Consider the following 20,108-nt stretch of genomic DNA (forward strand, 5'->3'; position numbering starts at 1 on the left):
TTACTGTTTACTGTAACTGGAATATTAAACACATTAGGGGTACCTAATTGGTTTCTACGGGACATCAGACCGGAACACTAAGTCGCGTAGGGGCACGTCTTTGTTGGATCGTGAAGACGTATCCAAGGTATAAGAGGTGTATGAATCAATCAATCAATCAAAAATACTTTATTGCACACAAGAAAAAAAAAAAAAAAAAGAGACAAAAACAACAAAGGTACAAGTCAATTGAATTTGTGTAACAAAGGCGGCCTTATCACTTATAGTGATTTCTTCCAGGCATATGAATCCTTATAGCGGTGCGCAAAACTCTAAGAATATACATACATATTAATAATTACAAAAACAGTACATGACAATAATGATATATGATAAAATAAATAATACTAAAACTATACATAATAAATAATGTTATCGGTACAGAAAGTAAATGTGGAATATAATAATCATTCTTACAGTGTTAAATAATAATTCTGTAGACGAGTCTTAAAAATACTGTGTGATTTAGCGTAACGAATGTCACGTGGATGATCATTCCACAATTTAACTGCCTTGATAGTAAATGACTCATTGTGTGTAACAGTGCGTACGTCTGATTGGCACTTCCAGCTTATTGTCACTCTGAGAGCGGAGAGTAAGTGTAAGAATTGAAATAGCACCAAGAAATGTAAAGCGATCTTTAAGATAAGTCGGAGTATGTGGATGAAACAGAATGGTGTACAGAAAACTTAAAATGTGATAGTTTCGTCGGTGTCTAATAGTGAGCCATTGGAGTTTATTTCGGTGTTGAGTATTTCTCTGTGGTGTACAATAAAAGTGTATTCATTCATTCATTCATTCATAGTCAAACTTCCTAAGCGCAAACACAAATCTTATTAATAGGTTTTGAATTCGTCATGAAGTGTGTCTCTTATAACAAAATAATGAGAGATCAGATTTTTACCCTATTTGCGAATAATAATCTGTACATTTATTAATATATTTCAGTTATAAAATAACTATAACGTAAAAATAGGAAGATCTTCCTCCGAGCGGTCATTAGGCATTTGTGAACACATCTAGCGTTGCAGGATCTTTGTGGCGCCATCTAGTTACATAATGTTGAGACCGCCACATACATTCATAGTCAAATAATGTTGTCAAATTGGTTGATATTATGATGAGTTATTCTCATCATAATATCAACCAATTATTGTAATCAGAATCTGCTCCCATAATCAGAATGGTTTTTTATTGTATTGTAAAATAAACAAAATTGGCCCACAAATATCCCCTGAACAACCCCTGACTAAAACACTTCAATTGAGTTTCAAAAATACAAAATTAAAGAGCAAAGTGTGGTAACTGTCATTTCATATTTTATGACAGCAACCAGAAAGACGTTTTAATAAGAAAGGATTCTATCACATCGTTCTATATATAATCTGGTCGTATCGGTCGTGGAACTTTGTAACAGTAAGGTGTAGAAACGCCCGGTTTAGATACGATGACAGTCAAGTGACATGTGGTATTGCTGTGGAGCTTTGAATAATATAAATAATCTATCTTGTTCTATATATGTATATAAAAATTGAAAACAAATATTATGTATGTTCGCCTGTATGTTTGTAAACGCTTCGTAGTTATAACTGATGCGTTGGGGTTCTCTAGGATCCTTAGCTATCATCAGCCCACGGCTGGGCATTGGACTCCTCTCTCGTAGAAGGGCAAAAGAGCAAAGTCAAAGAATATATATACTACGACAATACACACATGGCCATCTAGTCCCAAAGTAAGCATAGCTCGTGTTAAGAGTACTAAGATAACTGATGAATAATTTTATAATTAATATACCTAAATACTTATAATATACAGATAAACACCCAGACACTGGTAAACATTCATGTTGATCACACAAACATTGTCCAGTTGTGGGAATCGAACCCACGGCCGAAACACAGAGAAAGCAGGGTCGTTGCCCACTGCGCCAGTCGGCCGCCACCTCGTCTACACCGCAATTACACCGCGCAGCACCAATTCGGGTTAGTGGGCTTTAAAGTAAGGCTACGTAAGGCTCAACGTCCTTTCCGTCCCTCGGAAAGGACGTTGAGCCTTACGTAGCCTTAACGTTACAAAAGTACATGTATTTGATGATTCAAATCCAGTGTTCATTGATTACAGCTTTATTTCATACATCTTATACTGTAATACAAAACAATTGCACCGCTCTTATTCTTAACCCGCTTTCGTAGTTTTTTTCATTACTTGCCTTCCATTTTCTTCTTTTCTTTTCATCTGGAAACGTTCTGATTGGCCTAGTAGAAAGCGCGGAAAATAGTAATTTTTAATTAACCAATCAGATATGAGTTAGTATGTCTTCGACTAAAGATTAAAATTATTGTTAATATCGGGACTGTAAATGTCAAAAAATTATGACATGAATAACACATAATATATTTTTTTAGTAAAATAAAATATAATTGACTAAATTGAAACATTTATTTGCCTTAAATATTACATTAGTCAAATTTTAAATGCCCTAAAGAATTTCTAGAGCACTTATAGATGCGCGCGAGACCCCCGTGGCGAGCGCATCTGATCTCACTAACGAGGCCCCAACAATGTCTCTATTAGCCTGTTCTGTGGCTTAAGATTAGAACTGCAATGTCAGTGGAGTCGAACTATTGTTTTGTTTTAAATAACAGTATAAATATAAAAACCAAACATGGAATAATCAACGCATTTTTTTTTAACTTGGGGAATCCTAATGGATATCACCCTATCCGAGATGGTGCAGTAGTATGTACCTAAACTCTTACCGACTAAAGACCACAGTCATCCAACTCGTCCCCTGCAGGGTCACTGTAATGATACCATGGGAAAAATAAACATATCCCTGAACGTAACGATAAGCGGTCCAATGTCGGAGAATAGAAAAAGAGGAAAAATTGTTGATTCAGTTCTGTACGATTATTGCTCTTAAGGACTAGATTTAGGACGAGATTTTTGAACGAGAATACAGAGTCAAATCCAAATTATTGCACATTTTATTTTATGAGAAGAAAGACATAAAGATGAGAGGAGGAGAAAGAGAGCTTCATATTGTGTATTATGTAATACAAATCGTTTTGAAATTGGTTGTAATTTAATGGAAATTTTGTATAAATTATTATATTTAAAATTTGTTGTACTGATCCTTATCATATCAACCTATTACCGACCCACAGGGCACGGGTCTGATCCAACAGTGAGAAGGGATTAAGGATTCTGATCCTTACCAAATCTACCAATAAAAACAAATAAATAAACTCCATTTCATATTTGAGGGCGACTCCACGGCACTCTCTGTTCTGATCGTGGACCGTTCTTACACTATGCAAATAAAGTTAGTAGCAAAAACAAAGCGAAGCACGGTAATTACACCCGGTGGAAAATTAACTGACATCGATACAGGGGACATGCTCCCAAACGTGGTAATGAGAGAGATACCGCGGTGACTGCACGCCGGTAGTTAAGGAATACACGGGAGGTATAAAACGAGGGTATTTTTGAAATTCGGCTATTGGTAAATGAATAACATTCATGCAAAGTCATCTGGATCTTCCACAGTAGATCTAGGGTTACTGGTACAGATGTCTTAAAGCTAGAGTGATATGAATGAGGCTATGATATACATATATCTTTTTCCAACATGGCTACATAAACAAACGCAATCCACACACTCAGAGCTATGGATTAACGCACAACGCATAATAACAGGGTATTTGGATATTGCCAATTAAACAAAGTCCTCTGTGCAGCGCATGCATAGAGGCAGATAAAACACACGTATTGCTCCGATGTAGAGGAGTAGCAGAAGAACGCGTAGCATACCCCAGCATCACTCCTTAAAGCACTGGGCGAACTGGGTGGCCTGCTAAGCTTCTGGAGTGAGCTCAGCTGGCTGGAGTGACATGGCTGAGCGGGGACGAGCGGGGAGCCGTACCAGTGGCACTACGTGCAACGGAAGGTTCCAGCCGACCAAGTACGGAGACAAGCCCAGGGTAAGAATAAGAAGAAGATATCTTTTTCCAGGTGACCACCCGTTCATTATTGTCCCCAGTTGCTCGAGTAGTGACCCTGTACTTATAAACGCAGGGATGACCATTAATTAGTTATTCATTTGTTTCATCATCATCATCATATCAACCTATAACCGGCCCACTACAGGCCACGGGTCTCCTACCACAATGAGAAAGGTTTAGGCCGAAGTCCACCACGCTGGCCCAACGCAGATTTGTAGACTTCACACGCCTTTGAGAACGTTATGGAGAACTCTCAGGCATGCAGATTTCCTCACGATGTTTTCTTTACCGTTGATGCAAGTGATATTTTAATTGCTTAAAACGTACAAGACTTAGAAAAGTTAGAGGTGCATGCTTGGATTTGAACTCGACTTACCCACTGGGCTATCATGCCTTCAATCTTTATGTTTCTATTTTTCTTTTATTTCTACTGCTTGTAGCGACGTAGAGTTGATAAAAAATTAAAGTTACAATATATTATGAAAATTAAGCTTAATTTGCTATACTCCGCGAACAGCAGGGAATCTGTATGGTGTAATTTATAATTTCTTCACTCTCACTCAATTGTCACTTAACAATTATTCATTGTAAAGTCAACATCTCCTGCGGATGCTTCGGTTTCGGAGCGAAACGTGCGTAGAGAGTGGTGCTTTGCCGAGGATCTGTTTGGTGTGGAGTATACGGATTGAAGAAATACACCATACATATTTCCTGCTGTTCGCGGAGTAGAGCAAATGAAGCTTAATTTTCATAACATATTATGGATTTCCGCAAAGTAACGCCTGCTTCTATCCAATAAAGTTACAGTTCTGCTGTAAACCACATCAAATTCAAAATTCACATTCATTTATTTCAAGTAGGCCTACTTTATAAGCACTTTTGAAACGTCAAGTATGTATGTTTGTAGTGACTCTACCACCGGTTCGGAAAGCAGATCCTACCGAGAAGAGCCGGCAAGAAACTTAGTAGTTGCTCTTTTCCAACATCAACATTTACAATCATTTTGCTATCTTGCGGGAGATGAGAGCGAGGCTGGCTGCTTCCAATTAAATTGTACTGCGTCCAATTGTATTGTATGTGAATTACACCTTTTTATAGTTATGTAGTAGGTATATGTTATACTCGGTTAAAATAAACACCATTTTCTGAACCATTATAAATACACTGAGATCTATTTCGGTAAGCAATTTGTAAAATAAAGAAACGTGATCTTTTGCATGAGAGGGTTAACTTCGAGCGGCACATAAATTTGTTTGGTAGGGGTTGTAAATTCCTGAATCCCCTTCCTAAACGTATTGATCTATTGCGGCTTTTTTATCTTGACCTTCCCACCCACTCTATTTAATAATAAGTAACAGTAAAGCTGGAGGAAATTAGCAGAGACAAAAAAAAGGTCTTGTTAAATTGGCCTTTTTTTTTTAAACGTGAATCCAATTAGCTTAAATAGTTCACTAGAATTTATTAAGCTACTTGGATCATTTAAAATAAAAAAAAAATATTTCTTTTATTATGCATTAAAAACCAGATGATCGTTTTTATAAAGTTATTTTTGTAATATATAATTCTTTACATAAAGGGGAACATGAAAACTAACAAAAAACTAAAACGAATGGATTCTAGAAATCGTATAAACTGCTAACTTAAATTAACTAAGCTTTAAAACAAAAGAAGAACACCTAGTCATATTCTATGTATAACAATGAAAGAAGGAAAGAAAATATCTTTATTAATACATTATGCCACACATTAAAATTTACAACACGTGCTCATCATCTTCATCATCATCATCATCATCAACTCATCACCGGCCCACTACAGGGCACGGGTCTCCTCTCAGAATGAGAAGGTGATAGGCCATAGTCTACCACGCTGGCCAAGTATGAATTGGTAGACTTTACACGCCGCAGAGAACGTTTTGGAGAACTCGATGCATGCAGGTTTCCTCACGATGTTTTACTTGTTTAAAACTCACATAACGTAGAAAAGTTAGAGATGCGTAATGGGATTCGAACTCGGCCCACTGAAAGTGAAGCCGAAAACCTAAATTTTAGCTATCTCCGCTACAACAACCGTGCATCGCGCACTTCTATTAGGATAACAGAAGCGCCAGGATTAAGTTTGTAAAGATGAAAAAAATCTTACTTTCATTTTGTACGTACACGAAACCTGGCACGCTGAGTAATTTATTACGAAACACGTGGTTTTTGTAGTCTCGGAAAAACGTATATCCCGACACTATGCGTAAAGATGGAACACTATCACTTCCCCATTTCCCGATTCGGTGGTATTTTTTACTTTTTAGTTCGGTAGGTGAAAACATGAGATACCATTAAGGTATTGAGTCGGACCTGCAAACGGGATCCGCAATAATTCACAAAGAAAGCCTACCGCCAATTTAGGAGTAGTGTTTGATCATAGAATAACAAAAATTGCGCAGATGCACCATTATGGGTTACGAGACAACTTTGACTTATAAGTATATAAAATAAGATAAAATAAAATAAAAATAAAAAGCCTTTATTCTACTACCAATTATAACATTTTTACTAATAATCATTATTACAAATTTTAATTTATTTGATAAAAATTATATAAAGTTAATTTTGTTATGTCTTTTAATGTCTAATTCATTAGGTCTAAGTTAAAGTAGAAGTCGCCTCATCGGCGTATGCCTCCCCCAAGTTTTTCCAAAGTATATATCTCTGTTTAAAAAAAAAAGTAATTCTAACAGAAAAGGAGGTGATGGTTATTGGAAAACCATCGCCTATAAACAGAGCTACATTTAACAAGGTATGCGAGGAACACGTCCTGCAAAGTGCCACCATGTGTCCATAAACCTGAGGAGTATGTGTTACACCTCTGATGCCCGTAACTACAGCGACATCCAAAAAGTCCACCTTTAGACCGGAACACAGTAACGCTGCTTTGCGGAATTAAAAATTAACTTTTAAATTAGTTACCTATATCAAATATATCTCTACTACTCAGTGCCGTGCATAGAGGATATGCACAGGGTATGCAGATGATATACGAGTAAAATGAGGAAAATTTCAAGTACGAGTTATAAAAAAACTTAAGGAAAGACATTGTAAGAGTTATAAAAAGTCTACCCTCAAGTATTTAGAACTCCTGCTGGATATTTTCGCCATTTTATATCATTTGCATACCCTGTGCATACCCTCTATACACGCCACTGCTACTAGCAAACAAAAGAACAAAAAAGAGGAAGGCTAAGTCTAGCAATTCAAAGGGGCAACAGCGCTATCATTTTGGGTACCATGCCCATAATTGAACAGTTAGACTGCTTATATTTTTTGTTAATATTAATGTTAGTGTGTAATTATTAGTATGTGTTTACTAATTGGAATTATATTATGCTTAGTTAGAAAAGAATTGTAGTTATTTGTTCACGAAGTTATGAATTGAAATAAAAAAAAACAATAAATGCTTTTGTCAATATCAAATAATTGTAATCAATCAATCGACGGTGCAGTGGTCTTATAAAAGTCTTTGTTTATTTTAGACTTTCATTCTACATATATTTAGTCGAGATCAATATAAATTAAATTGTATATCGGTATAAATGAATAATACATAAATAAAAAAACAAACATACTCAGTAATACCTATTTAAATAATGTGCCTATTAAAAAAAGTATGGTGTTTCATCAGATTTTATATTTATTTTTAACTTTGCGCAGAACATAATTGAAAGTACGAAATGTAGGATTACCTCACGCAAAACATTGTTAAATGTAAATACCTTTCCGCCACTTTCGGCAGATGTTAAATCTTCAAGTTTCATCCTTCGCCGTTCGTTAATTAAATTTAAAAAGAAAGAAAAATCGGATAACCATCGCCTCTGTTGCTTACTCTATGTCACATCAAAGGCGCCGGCAGTTGGCATAACTCAAGGCGGATACAATATAGCGATCGGTATTTTATCGATGTCGGGGGATGGACGCGGTTTTATGCTTTACAATTTTAATAAAATATGCATTCAAGAAAAATTTACTTACCTACGTGTTTTGTGAAGTTATCTTTGAACTGCTAGCGTTTATAGATGACTATTCCACGTAAAGTGGTTTAACTTTGCATCTCACCAATTTGAAATGTGTAAATTCCGTATATTAATTTTTAAATTAGAATTTTCATGAGTGTTATCTATATATATATAATTTTATCAACCACAATAAATTGCGAAATACAAATAGAGAGAAAAAATAATAATTAAGGAGTATGTTTTGCTGCATGCACAGCACAGTCTTCGGCCAGGGTATGCATAAAGCGGATACATGGCGTTGAATGGAAAAATACCCTTCCAATACGAGCTGAATAAAATAATTTGGATAGGCAGTGCTTTTGTGGATGTATGCAGTGCACGCCACTGAGTATGTTGCATCGTTGAGGGACGCCTACTCTGCTCTGTGCCGCAGTAACATGGCAGTAAGTATCTGCCAAGACATACTGCAACGCTGATTTTCAGTAGGGACCCAATATATATCTAGATATAAAATGTTTTGTCCGGGCAAACTGACCGACCACCTACAATGCAGTTATCTCTTTGAAAGTTGGTATTTTGGTTTCCGAAAACGTGTTTCTTTATTTTAAACTCGTTTTTTTAAATTTAACCCCAAAGGGATAAGATTTTTTTTTAATTCAAATTTATCAATGTTGATAAATTTGACTTTTATTTGCTTTTAGCTTCGCCTGTAGCTTACTCTCTGGAGATATTCGCAGGAAAATTTTCTCGGGATATTAAAAAATCTACACAGTTTCTGGCATCCACTGGGTTAGATTTAAGGGTCGGGACACTAACTGTCAGGTATTGGGTTGTCACTGTAAAAATCTCACGCCCCTGAGAGCACGCTGAGCCGTCGGTCCCAGTGATTGTCACTTAAATGTTATAATAATAATTATATAGCTCAACCTGGATTACCGTGGTGGGTCTATGCTCCAAGAGAGTCGTCCTCTCTCGTAGCTGTGGCACGTTATTAGACTGATGATGATGATGACGAATTATGACCAGACAAAACCCGTATTGTATTGAGTAATGGCCACTCATTATATCGTTTTATTCCATAGAAGTAGCAGGAAAAAATAATAGACGTAATAACCTAATGACGTTCAGCTTAACCCTACAAACTGAGTTAATATATTAGAACATAAAAGTAATTCTCAAAATGACCAACCAGGATCCAAATCTTAGGCCACGGAAAGGTAAGATCATGTTAGGTTTACGGCGGTCATCCAAATCATTTTGACAACATTTTGACGACTACATAAAACTAAGAAATTAAGATACACCAGGTCAATGGTACCAATTGACCTCAAAGACCAAATTATGAGCTTATCGAATTGAAACAGGTGCTTTATATCTGTGCATTAAATATTATATGTTTTAAGATACAATATAAAATATATTTGTATACAGAAATGTATAATATTACGTTAATTAGCATAAGAAACGGTTGTGCTTTACGACTTCGACTGTCTTACAACTTAAACCAAATAAATTTTGTTTCGTAAGAAAATGCTAGGTTTTAAATTATCAATATAAAATTTGACCCGCTACTGTACTCCGGTGCATGATAGTTGATACTATAGTCGTTAAACAAAGTGATATGTTTATCGCCTACCATCGACAGCCAAAGTGGCTGATAATCTACCCGATTTTCGGCACTACACCAGTGGTAAAAAGTAAAAACAATATAAATATTTCATCTGCTACGTGAAACAATAGTTTGAATTGACACAGCCGCCGCACCGCGCCGCTGGCAATCGCTATAGGATGATTCTAGTGCACCAAACTATTAATTAAATTTTCTATATATATGTATATTTTATTTATTATTTTTTACCAATGAACAGCAGACATTCGATCGATTAACTGGGTCTCTGTTTACAACGAAAAAAGTCACCGTATATAGCTACTAAGCTGCTCTTATACAGCTCTTCTTGTTTACTCTTCCCGCTAGTGCATTTTTATATACAAAAATGTACACTAATGCTAATCATACAAGTAAATACATAATACAGCTATAAAAGTACCATACTTTTATGTAAACTTCTTTTTACAATTCTATTTAGAAAAATATAACGAGTAATAAAACGTATAATGAGACTACGAGCTATCAAACCTACAGATTATAATTATAGTGAAATCAATAATCATTTCTTTTTTAAGCCGAGTCTAATCGGCCAGGCTATTGATAGAAAAAAATATTATTAAAGGCCGGGCCAAATGAAGCGCGAAAAGTACGGGAGGCGATGCCATAATTATTTATTTAACGGTTAATGTGCATTCATATATTCCTATTCATTTATTTATTCATTTATTCAATATCGCACTCTTCTCGAGAGCTCTTCGAAATTCAAATTGTGGAATCTTTTTTAAAGCCATGTCTGCTGTAAGGCTAAGCGCGCACCGTGCTTAATTGAGAGTGATTTTTCAGTTTGCTTTTGTTGTCATATTTCATTTGCATTTTCATTTCGTATATTGGCATAAACACTCGTAATAATTGGTAAATAGTCCACCTACAAATAATTATGTAAAACTAAATAGACTTTAAAGTTTTTCGGTATTCCAAGCTTTAAGCTCTCATTGACACTTTCATTTCGCCACTAGATAAGTAAGAAGTTGACAATCTTACTGGTATAGTTATACGCGCTGCGCTGTCTTATAAGGGGAAGTTCCAAGTTTTTTGATCGTTTACTAGCCACGCCAGGCTAGTAAACGATCAAGACGTGCCGCCGAGCGATTTAGCGTACCAGTACGTTGTTGGGAATGGGTTTAACATAATGGCTTGTCAAGGGTTGTCTGTAAGAGATTTCTTTTGCAATGAGACCGCCTTTGCGCACAACTGTATTTGTATTTTTTTTATTTGAATCTATAGGCGGAGGGTAAACCTGATTTTTTGAGTGGTGACATGCCGTGGTGACATGCCGTGGCGACGCATCGCCACGCTATATGTAATTTTTGTATTTCGTATGTAACAATAAAAATGAATATTAATTTTGTAATGAAACAGTCATTATTAACCGACTTACAAAAAGGAGTAGTTATCCATTTGATTGTATTTTTTTTTTATTTGTGGAACAAATTTGTAATGCTTCATCTTTACTTTTTTTTGTAACAGTCTAAGTCTGCATTATCGCTTAACAGATTGCGATCAAGAGCTAAGATTTAGTGTAAATAAATTAAATATCGTTTCAAGATCGTTGGTGGTTTTTTTTGAATGGTAGTATTTGATCGACAGAGCAGATGACTCTCCTGATGGTAAGTGTAATACCATTGCCGAATAGAACAGCAGTTTGTAGAGCATGCAAGCAACACGTACTGCAAAGTGCTGAACTGCGTTCATCAACCTGATGCACAAAAAGCTATACGTCCACTTAAAGTTTAACACGAAAAATATCTTACTTTTTTCCGCGATGTGATCGAGTCTTTAGCCTCAAAAACCGTGCGTCTGGTGTAAAGCTGGTTTTACACATTCGATTTTTTTACCTACAACGTTATGCTAATACATTGGTGTCCGACATTTTTCGACTCTTCTCACGGCTGGCGACACCGGGTCTAGCGTGTCGTTGACCTCGGGGAAATTGAGAAGAAAAAAAAAATAACAGAAGCTTTTATCGTTTCGATTGCCGATGTAGATTTATATTCGTGTTTAATTATGGTGCTGTGAAATATTTCTTTTGGTTTGATTACGGAATTAATTTTTGTGGTGCTGTTCTTATTTGGTGTAGTGACTTGTGGGTTTTAATACAGTTTTCGGTATAAATTATTTTACACATCACTGCTAAATGTTACGTAAAAAGCGTGAGTGTAAAATTAAGACGAGTAGTGGAACCGTTTTACCCTATTTTTACCTTCCAACTCACGTTTAATAATTGTAAATTTTTGTATATACTCGTAACTCCGGATTATTGGATATAGGATTTCTAAGTGCCCAAATGGCAAAAAATTCTGACTACGGATCACGACGTTTTGGATACGATTAGAGAGTTGAGCAAAAATGTTTCACGTTGGAGATCACGTTGAGCTGTCGGTTTCAATTATACATCCCCAATCTCAGTGCTGAAAGTAAGATCTAGAGATTTATTATGGAGATTAGTGTTTTCTCTTCCATAGCTTATCTTTTACATTATACGTTTTTTTTTTCCTTCATTGGTGCGGTAGTTCAGATTTTTATCTAGGAATCGCGAGGTCTTCGGTTCGATATTCGGGTTGGTCGGCGAATAATTATTGGTGAGTTTTTAAGTTTTCCTGTCACAATTCTCGGTATGAACAAAATATATACATAATAATATAACAATACGGATGTTGACTTAACAATTATTCATTGTAAAGTCAACATCTCCTGAGGATGCTCCGGTTTTGGAGCGAAACGTTCGTAGAATGTACATTGCCGGAGATCTGTTAGATGTGTAGTACAAGGATTGGAGAAATTATAAATTACACAATACATATTCCCTTGCTCTTCGCGGAGTATAGCAAATTAAGCTTAATAATCATAGTTTCTGAGGAATCAATCTGTAGATTACAGATAGATTGGATAAAGAAATTGGGCAAAACAAAACTCGTGAATCGATTAACACAACTCAGTGACAAAATTATCTTTAAACTAAGGTTTAAGAGTGACAATTAGAAAGTTCTCGTATAGGATATCTGACAAATATATTCCCAGTTATCTACCGATTTGAAATTCTGCCCTAAGTAACGGAACTCTTTTTTTTTATTGCACAAAAATAAACAGGGATGATAAAACTAGAATCCCAGCCAAATAAGTAAAAAAAAAAAAAAAACAAGTAAAACCGTCGATGTATTGGCGCCAATCTTTAGCCATTTGCTAATTACTATCTGGTTCCGTCCTTTGTGGGATTGGGAACGAAAAACGCTGATTTCGGTTAGTATCGACTTCCACGAGGAATCAAAGGGAAATGTTTCCTTTACGTGCCTTTTTGATACTTTTATTTTTTTTTGTTGTGTAGGTAATACCGAAATTACCACTAATTAAGCGTAAAAACGCTATGATAGCCTAGCGGCTAAGCTTTTGGGTGGAACCAGTTTGATTCCCGGCACGCACATCTAATTTTCAGAGTTATGTGCGTTTTTAAATTATACAATTAAATATTACTTGCTTTAGCGTTGAAGGAAATCATCGTGAGGAAACCTGCACGCCTGAGAGTGTGAAGTCCACCAATCCGCACTAAGCCAGCGTGGTGGACTACGCCCTCAATATATCTCATTGTGGGAGAAGACCCGGGGGAGAATGGGCCGGTAATGGGTTGACACGATGATGATGATGATGATGATGAGGTACCTACTTTTTTACTAAATTCACTCATTGGTCTAAATTCAAATTCAAATTCAAATTCAAAATTTCTTTATTCATGTAGGCCTGTCACAGGCATTTATGAAGCGTTCATACATATTTGTTTACATAATTGTAACGGGATGGTGATAACTTCGTTCGCCAACTTAAATCTAAAGCTACGAGGGTTCCAAACGCGCCCTGGTCTAAGAAGAGCCCACAACAAACTTAGCCGGGTAAATTTATTTTTTTGTTATCACCATCTTCCAGTACATTTAAATTAAGCTATGAAGCTAGAGCAATTCACACCCAAGCTTTTTTATCGTTTAAATAATCCTTAATAAAGTCTATTGCTTACAATCCTTTATATTCAACTACAGTTACAAGATCCTAGGTTCGATTCTCTGATTGGGTAAAATGTTCGTAGATATTATAAATAAATAAATATACTACGACAATACACCCACCGCCATCTAGTCCCAAAGTAAGCGTAGCTTGTGTTATGGGTACTAAGATAACTGATGAATATTTTTATGAATAATATACATAAATACTTATAATATACATATAAACACTGAAAAACATTCATGTTCATCACACAAACATTTTCCAGTTGTGGGAATCAAACCCACAGCCTTGGACTCAGAAAGCAGGGTCGCTGCCCACTGCGCCAATCAACCGTCCAAATATGTGTTATGTGTCTGTTTAAACATTTTTAATATCAGCCGACGCTACGTTACGATATTAGCGTTTTCACCGTGCTTTGGACATCATTTTCGTATGATATAAATAACATGATATACCATTCGATTAAGCCCACCAACCAAAATTAAAGCAGTGTGGTAGGTCAATTCTCTATAATCAGGCAATGTTGCAACCGAAATACATATATTCTGGACAATAGTCTGGCTATTGTATATTAATTCCCCCTTGTCCCCGTCTGTCCCCTATACCTCGAATTTCGGATAGCTATAATAAGTGTGTCTGATTAAGCATAATGACTTAGACATTTTTCTTGACAGTAACATTGAATTTAGACGAAAAGTTATAGATATTATTTCTTCTAATTAACCTGCCTTACAGTTTATTTTAGTTATATATTTTAGTCAGTTAAGTTTAAGTTTAATTTTATTTATTATTTTTAAGTCATATGTATTAATTATTTTAATCCGATTTAATTTATTTTTGTTTTGTTTCCTAATAATTAACATTAAGTTTAATTATTAATTGTAGCCTAGCTTTAAATATTTATAATTTTAAAGGTTTATATTAAAAGAATAATAATTGACTGTAAATAATTTATAGGAATAACTTTTTACATTTTAATGCAAGTTGTGATAACCTGTAAATAGTTGAACATTTACAATGTGACTCATTCCAAAAAAAAAGAGCAAGTTTTAAGGTATCTACTGTTGGTTGTCCATTATAAATAAATAGATAAAATAAAAAAAAAATCTAAGAAAAAATTAAAAAATTAACAATTTAAAGTCAAAGTCAAAGTCAAAGTCAAAAATATCTTTATTCAAGTAGGCCCACAGGTGGCACTTTTGATGCGTACATAAGAACCACACGGTAGTGAGATGATGGCGATAACCACATTCGTAAACTTAAAACTAAAGCTACGAGGGTTCCAAACGCGTCCTGGTCTAAGAAGAAGCCCACAACAAACTTAGCCGGGTGTTTTTTTGTTATCACCATCTCACAATGTCATTTTAAATTATTAGAAGAGCAACCCGGTTAGAGCAATAATTTACACCCAAGCTTTTTTATCGTTTACGTAGTCCTTTATACTATAATAGGACTTTTCTACGTTTATATCCAAGCTTACGTTTATATCCAAGCTTACGTTTATATCCAAGCTCTGCGACTACACTTATTATTATAAAATAGAGACTCTTATAAAAACCATTAAAATAGATATATCCACCTAAGCGTTTTAGTCGTTAATAATGATAATTTGGAGAAACGTTTTATGATATATTTAAAAACAATTAACTTCCCGATGTTAGAATAACAATCATAAATATCTTATTAAGACATAAAGAAGACTATGTTATGGCCACCATAGGTATCAAACTATTATATCTTGACCTCTGAAGGCTATATAAACAACAGTTAACCATAGACCTTAATAGCTAGGTTGCGTCAGTTTTGCTAGAAAAATAAAATTCCACAATAAAAGTGTGTTCTAACAAGCAATCAGAAAGGTAATCAAATAACATTGTTGTCTCAGCTATGTATGTGTGTTGTAGACCATTATTTTAAGGTCCGTACAGATTAGTATTTTTTTTTACACTAATAATTGACGGACCAAGCAGATAGACCACCTGATGGTAAGTGGACAACGATCACCTATATACAGAGTAGCACTTCACACAGAGCACTAAACAGGGCCAGTGGCGTGCATAGAGGATATGCACAGGGTATGCAGATGATATAAAATGGAGAAAATATCCAGTATGAGGTTTAAATACTTGAGGGAAAGCTTTTTATAACTCTTACAATGTCTTTCCTTAAGTTTTTTATCATTCGTTCTAGATATTTTCTTCATTTTATATCATCTGCATATCCCGTCCATACTCTCTATGCACGCCATTGCACAGGTCATGCAAGGAGCAAGTCCTGAAATATCCTGCCCTGTTTGGTAACGTGACGTAGGTACCCTTCACCACGTCTCACAAATGAATCTTACCACTTATTAACACATATAATCGCACGGCAGGAGAAGTTTTATTTACGGAAAGACAAGACAAGACAAGATAAACTATAATATCTGTTTTATCCATTCTTCAAATACGCGCACTATTTTTAGTTCCTCAGACACTTGTATTACAGCGTCACACTAACAGCGTCAACTACTAGAAGATAACAACAGTGACCAAGTAATAGCAGCCTTTCCTGTGGTATTGATAGAGATCAGTGCATCTTACTTATATTATAAACTAGCTGTCTATAATGTGTATTTTAATACAATACTTATTATCCTATTCCGGTGTAAGAGAAATCCAAAAAATATCATAAAAATTGGTCCAGCCGTTCTTGAGTTATAAATGGTGTAACTAACACAACTTTCTTTTATATATATAGATATTAACTTTTTTTTATATATTATATATTTCAGTTTGTGAATAATATGAAATACCGACTGGGCTTATATTACAAAGCACGGAAACGATTTATGGGACCCTAACTACCATATTAAAATAAAATATATTCACAGTTGTTTGCCTGCCATTAAATAATAATACGTTTGAACTACGAATTATTCGAAATAATGTAGACAAAGTAACTATAAGGAATTTTCTTATTTGATATAGATTAATAAAAGCAATCGGCACAGCATACATGCAGCTTGTATTCAGTAGAATTTGCACTCTTCAATGGTAGTCACTGCAAACAGATGAACTTGACGGTGTAATCTCGCAAGTAAGAAAACCACGGAGAGCACGTTAAGCTTCCGGCTTCTTGGTTATTATCACGAACATGTCATATCGCAGCAAAGCCCGCCTTTCCGGATTGGAGCACCGTGGTGGGTGGCCTCTTAAACACTCCCTACTGTACATGGCATGGGCTGAGTAGTGGGATGTACCTAGTCTAATGATTATGACGATTAAGATGAAAAAAAAAGTTGATATATACAATCGACTTACTAGAAACGGACATAAATTGGTGATATTAGCATATCGTCTAAGAAAACCTTTGTGCAGCTGAGTATATGCTTTTTTAAAATGATACCGAAGTTACCTTTGCATAAGGTAAAATAATGTATCGATTACCTTTGCATAAGGTGAAATAATATATCCATGTTAAATGTGTTTCGACCACTTTTCGGCTACTATACCATTTCTTAATGCGAAGGTTGCTTGGAACTAAGCCGCTCCGCTTTCACAAAAGATAGAACAATGATTGTTAAATTGTAAAATTATATTGGAGAAGAACAACTGCTGAGTTTCTTGTCGGCTTCTTATCGGTGGAATCTGCCTTCGGTGCTAGAGTCACTATAAGAAGACATACTTTACGGTCCAAAAGTGTAGGCCTATTTAAAGTAAATGATTTTTTTTTAAATTGATTTTTACAATTTTTGGAGTTCATTAAAATAATAAGTCGATCGTAGTAGGTATGTACAGTCTGTACGCACCTTAAACGGGTTTATCAGTATTGGGTATTTTGGAATATAAGTTGAATAATATGACAGTTTTATTAGATGCGTAATGAAATAATTGTCACAGAGAAACGACGTACGCACATATTATTATGTTTATTAATAAGTGATAAAGATTATTTTATCTTCTATGAACGCATGTGCTGTGTTCGGTAATATTTTATTCTATAGATAAAATTTACCTCTGGAGTATAAATGGTAGTTTGGTATTGATGTTTTATGGCTTTTAAATTACCTACTTGAGAGAAAAAAATGTCGAATCGTATTTCGTGTATTAATAAAACATAAAAAAGTAGGTAGTATTTCTTTATGTAAGAATTTTTGTTTTTTTTTTATATTATTATCGACCACAAAAATATTTGAAATGGACATGATATATTATAAAATCAGCTACAATTTTAAGCTTTGGTGATAAAAATAAATTAAATATCGTCTCATTAATTGGAATATATTGTATACTAAAGTGATAAAAAATGTATTATATATATTATAATCGCATACAAGAATTTTATTTATTATTTTTATAATAAAAATTAGGTATCTTCAATTGTTCAGCTGTGGCCCAGCAGATGATAAGTCGGAAATAAACACCTCTAAACAGAGCAAAATCTTGCAGGGCATGCAACGAAAATTTCCTACAAAATGCCGCCCAATCTGTGGTGGAGTGTTAAGGCTCATTTACCTGTACACTGGCAACCACGCCTTCAGATCGGAACACAGCATTGCTGCTTGGCGGAAAGAATAAACCTGGCGGTAGTTCTACCCCGGATAAGCTTTCACTTATTAAACGGAGGCTAAGAGCAGGTGCAAAAAAGATTTAGCAATGGGTGGCATTTCAAATTCAAATTCAAAATTCAAAATTCATTTATTTCAAGTAGGCCTAATATAAGCACTTTTGAAACGTCAAGTCTGTCTGTCTGTAGTGATTCTACCACCGGTTCGGAAGGCAGATTCTACCGAGAAGAAGCCGGCAAGAAACTCAGCAGTTGCTCTTTTCCAACATCAACAATTTACATTTTGCATTTTAACATTCATTTTTCTATCTTGTGAGAGCTGAAAGCGGAGCCTGGAAGCATCCGGCTCCGCTTTCAGCAACCTTGTCATTTAAAAATTCATCAATTGTATAGTAACCTCGCTGTAATAAATGTGTTTTAACAAATTCTTTAAATGCATGCAGTGCATTGGCAGGTCCAAAATCACCTTAGGAATCATATTATAAAAGCGTATACTCAATCCCACAAATGATCCCTGTACCTTACGCAGACGATATGCAGATGACACTAATTTCGAATGTCATTTCGAAATTTCGAATGCCATTTCGCTGCTCGGATAATTATTACAGAGCTATTGTCGCTATGAGTGCATTTATTTACAAAATTATTTACATACCTGAATAAACATGAAGTCACAACTCTGGTTCTTCAATTTCATGCATCTCGTTATGATGAAATACCTGTAAATAAAAAAAAGGTCGATTTAAAAAAAAAATTGTCGAAAGTTTATTTGCATTTGTTTAGTTTTTTAGTTAAAAGTAGCAAGTATAAAAGTCAACCAGTCCAAGTGTTATCTGACGTTCTTTGGCCCGTGTTTGACCCCGTTATGATAAAGTGACCCCGTGAGGTAAAAATTTGACTCGCGTGATGATGCACCAGCACGGGTGGCCTGATATCATCTTGAGTATCCGACGACGGCTGATTGGCGTGGTGGGCAGCAACCCTACTTTCCGACTAAATGGCCGTGGTTTTTATTCCCACGACTGGAAAATGTTTGTGTGATGAACATGATTTTTTAATAGTGTTTGGGTGTTTATCTGTATATTATAAGTATTTATGTATATTATTCATAAAAATATTCAACAATCATCTTAGTACCCATAACACAATCTACGTTTACTTTGGGGCTAGATGGCGATGTGTCGTCGTATTATATATTTATTTATTTATATATACCCGATGAATCACAGAAATTGCAAATACTATACTACCAAGTGGCTTAAGACGCTGTCCTATACTGATACGGAAAATATCGTCACTTCAAATTAAAGGCACTAACTTTACAGATCTTGCTTGCAAAACATACTCAAAAACACGCAACACTCACACGTCCATACACACAAATACACACACACACATACACAAACGCACTGTCACACACATACGCATACACAAACATGTACATTATAAAATTGTAAATTGTATTGTTTTAGTTGTAATATTTAAATTTTTCTTTGTTTTAGTCTTTTTGTATTTAAGCAAACCCGGAGGTGGGCGTTAATAGATGTAACACAATTTCTAACTAACACAGTTGTTACCGTTCCTTAGATTATAAGAATCTATTGTAAATGAGACACAATAAAGACAATTTTTATTATTATTATTTATCCATATATTTATTCCAGATTGAAGTTAATAGGTCTTACGTTGCTTAGTTCGCATAGGTCATACAAAATTAGAAAGCTCTACATAACTTCGGCTTGCATCTCTCCTTTGAAGATTATAACATAACTCAGTGCAGCATCCACCATCCATTCACGTACATAAAGGAGTAAGTAATTGACCTATTGTTACTTGTAAGGCAACTTGATAT

General features: G+C 35.1%; 1 protein-coding gene across 1 annotated transcript in view; it reads right to left on the minus strand.

The window, feature by feature from the left end:
- Positions 1–18,961, minus strand: part of LOC120625178 (transcription factor SOX-5) — a 272,598-nt gene extending 253,637 nt beyond the window's left edge. The window contains exon 1 of the mRNA XM_039892158.1: positions 18,912–18,961. The gene's annotated coding sequence lies outside the window, so the exon portion shown is untranslated. The remainder of the gene's footprint in view (positions 1–18,911) is intronic.
- Between the last annotated feature and the right edge of the window lie 1,147 nt (positions 18,962–20,108).

This window comes from Pararge aegeria, chromosome 7, assembly GCF_905163445.1.
Source record: "Pararge aegeria chromosome 7, ilParAegt1.1, whole genome shotgun sequence".
Lineage (NCBI taxonomy): Eukaryota > Metazoa > Arthropoda > Insecta > Lepidoptera > Nymphalidae > Pararge > Pararge aegeria.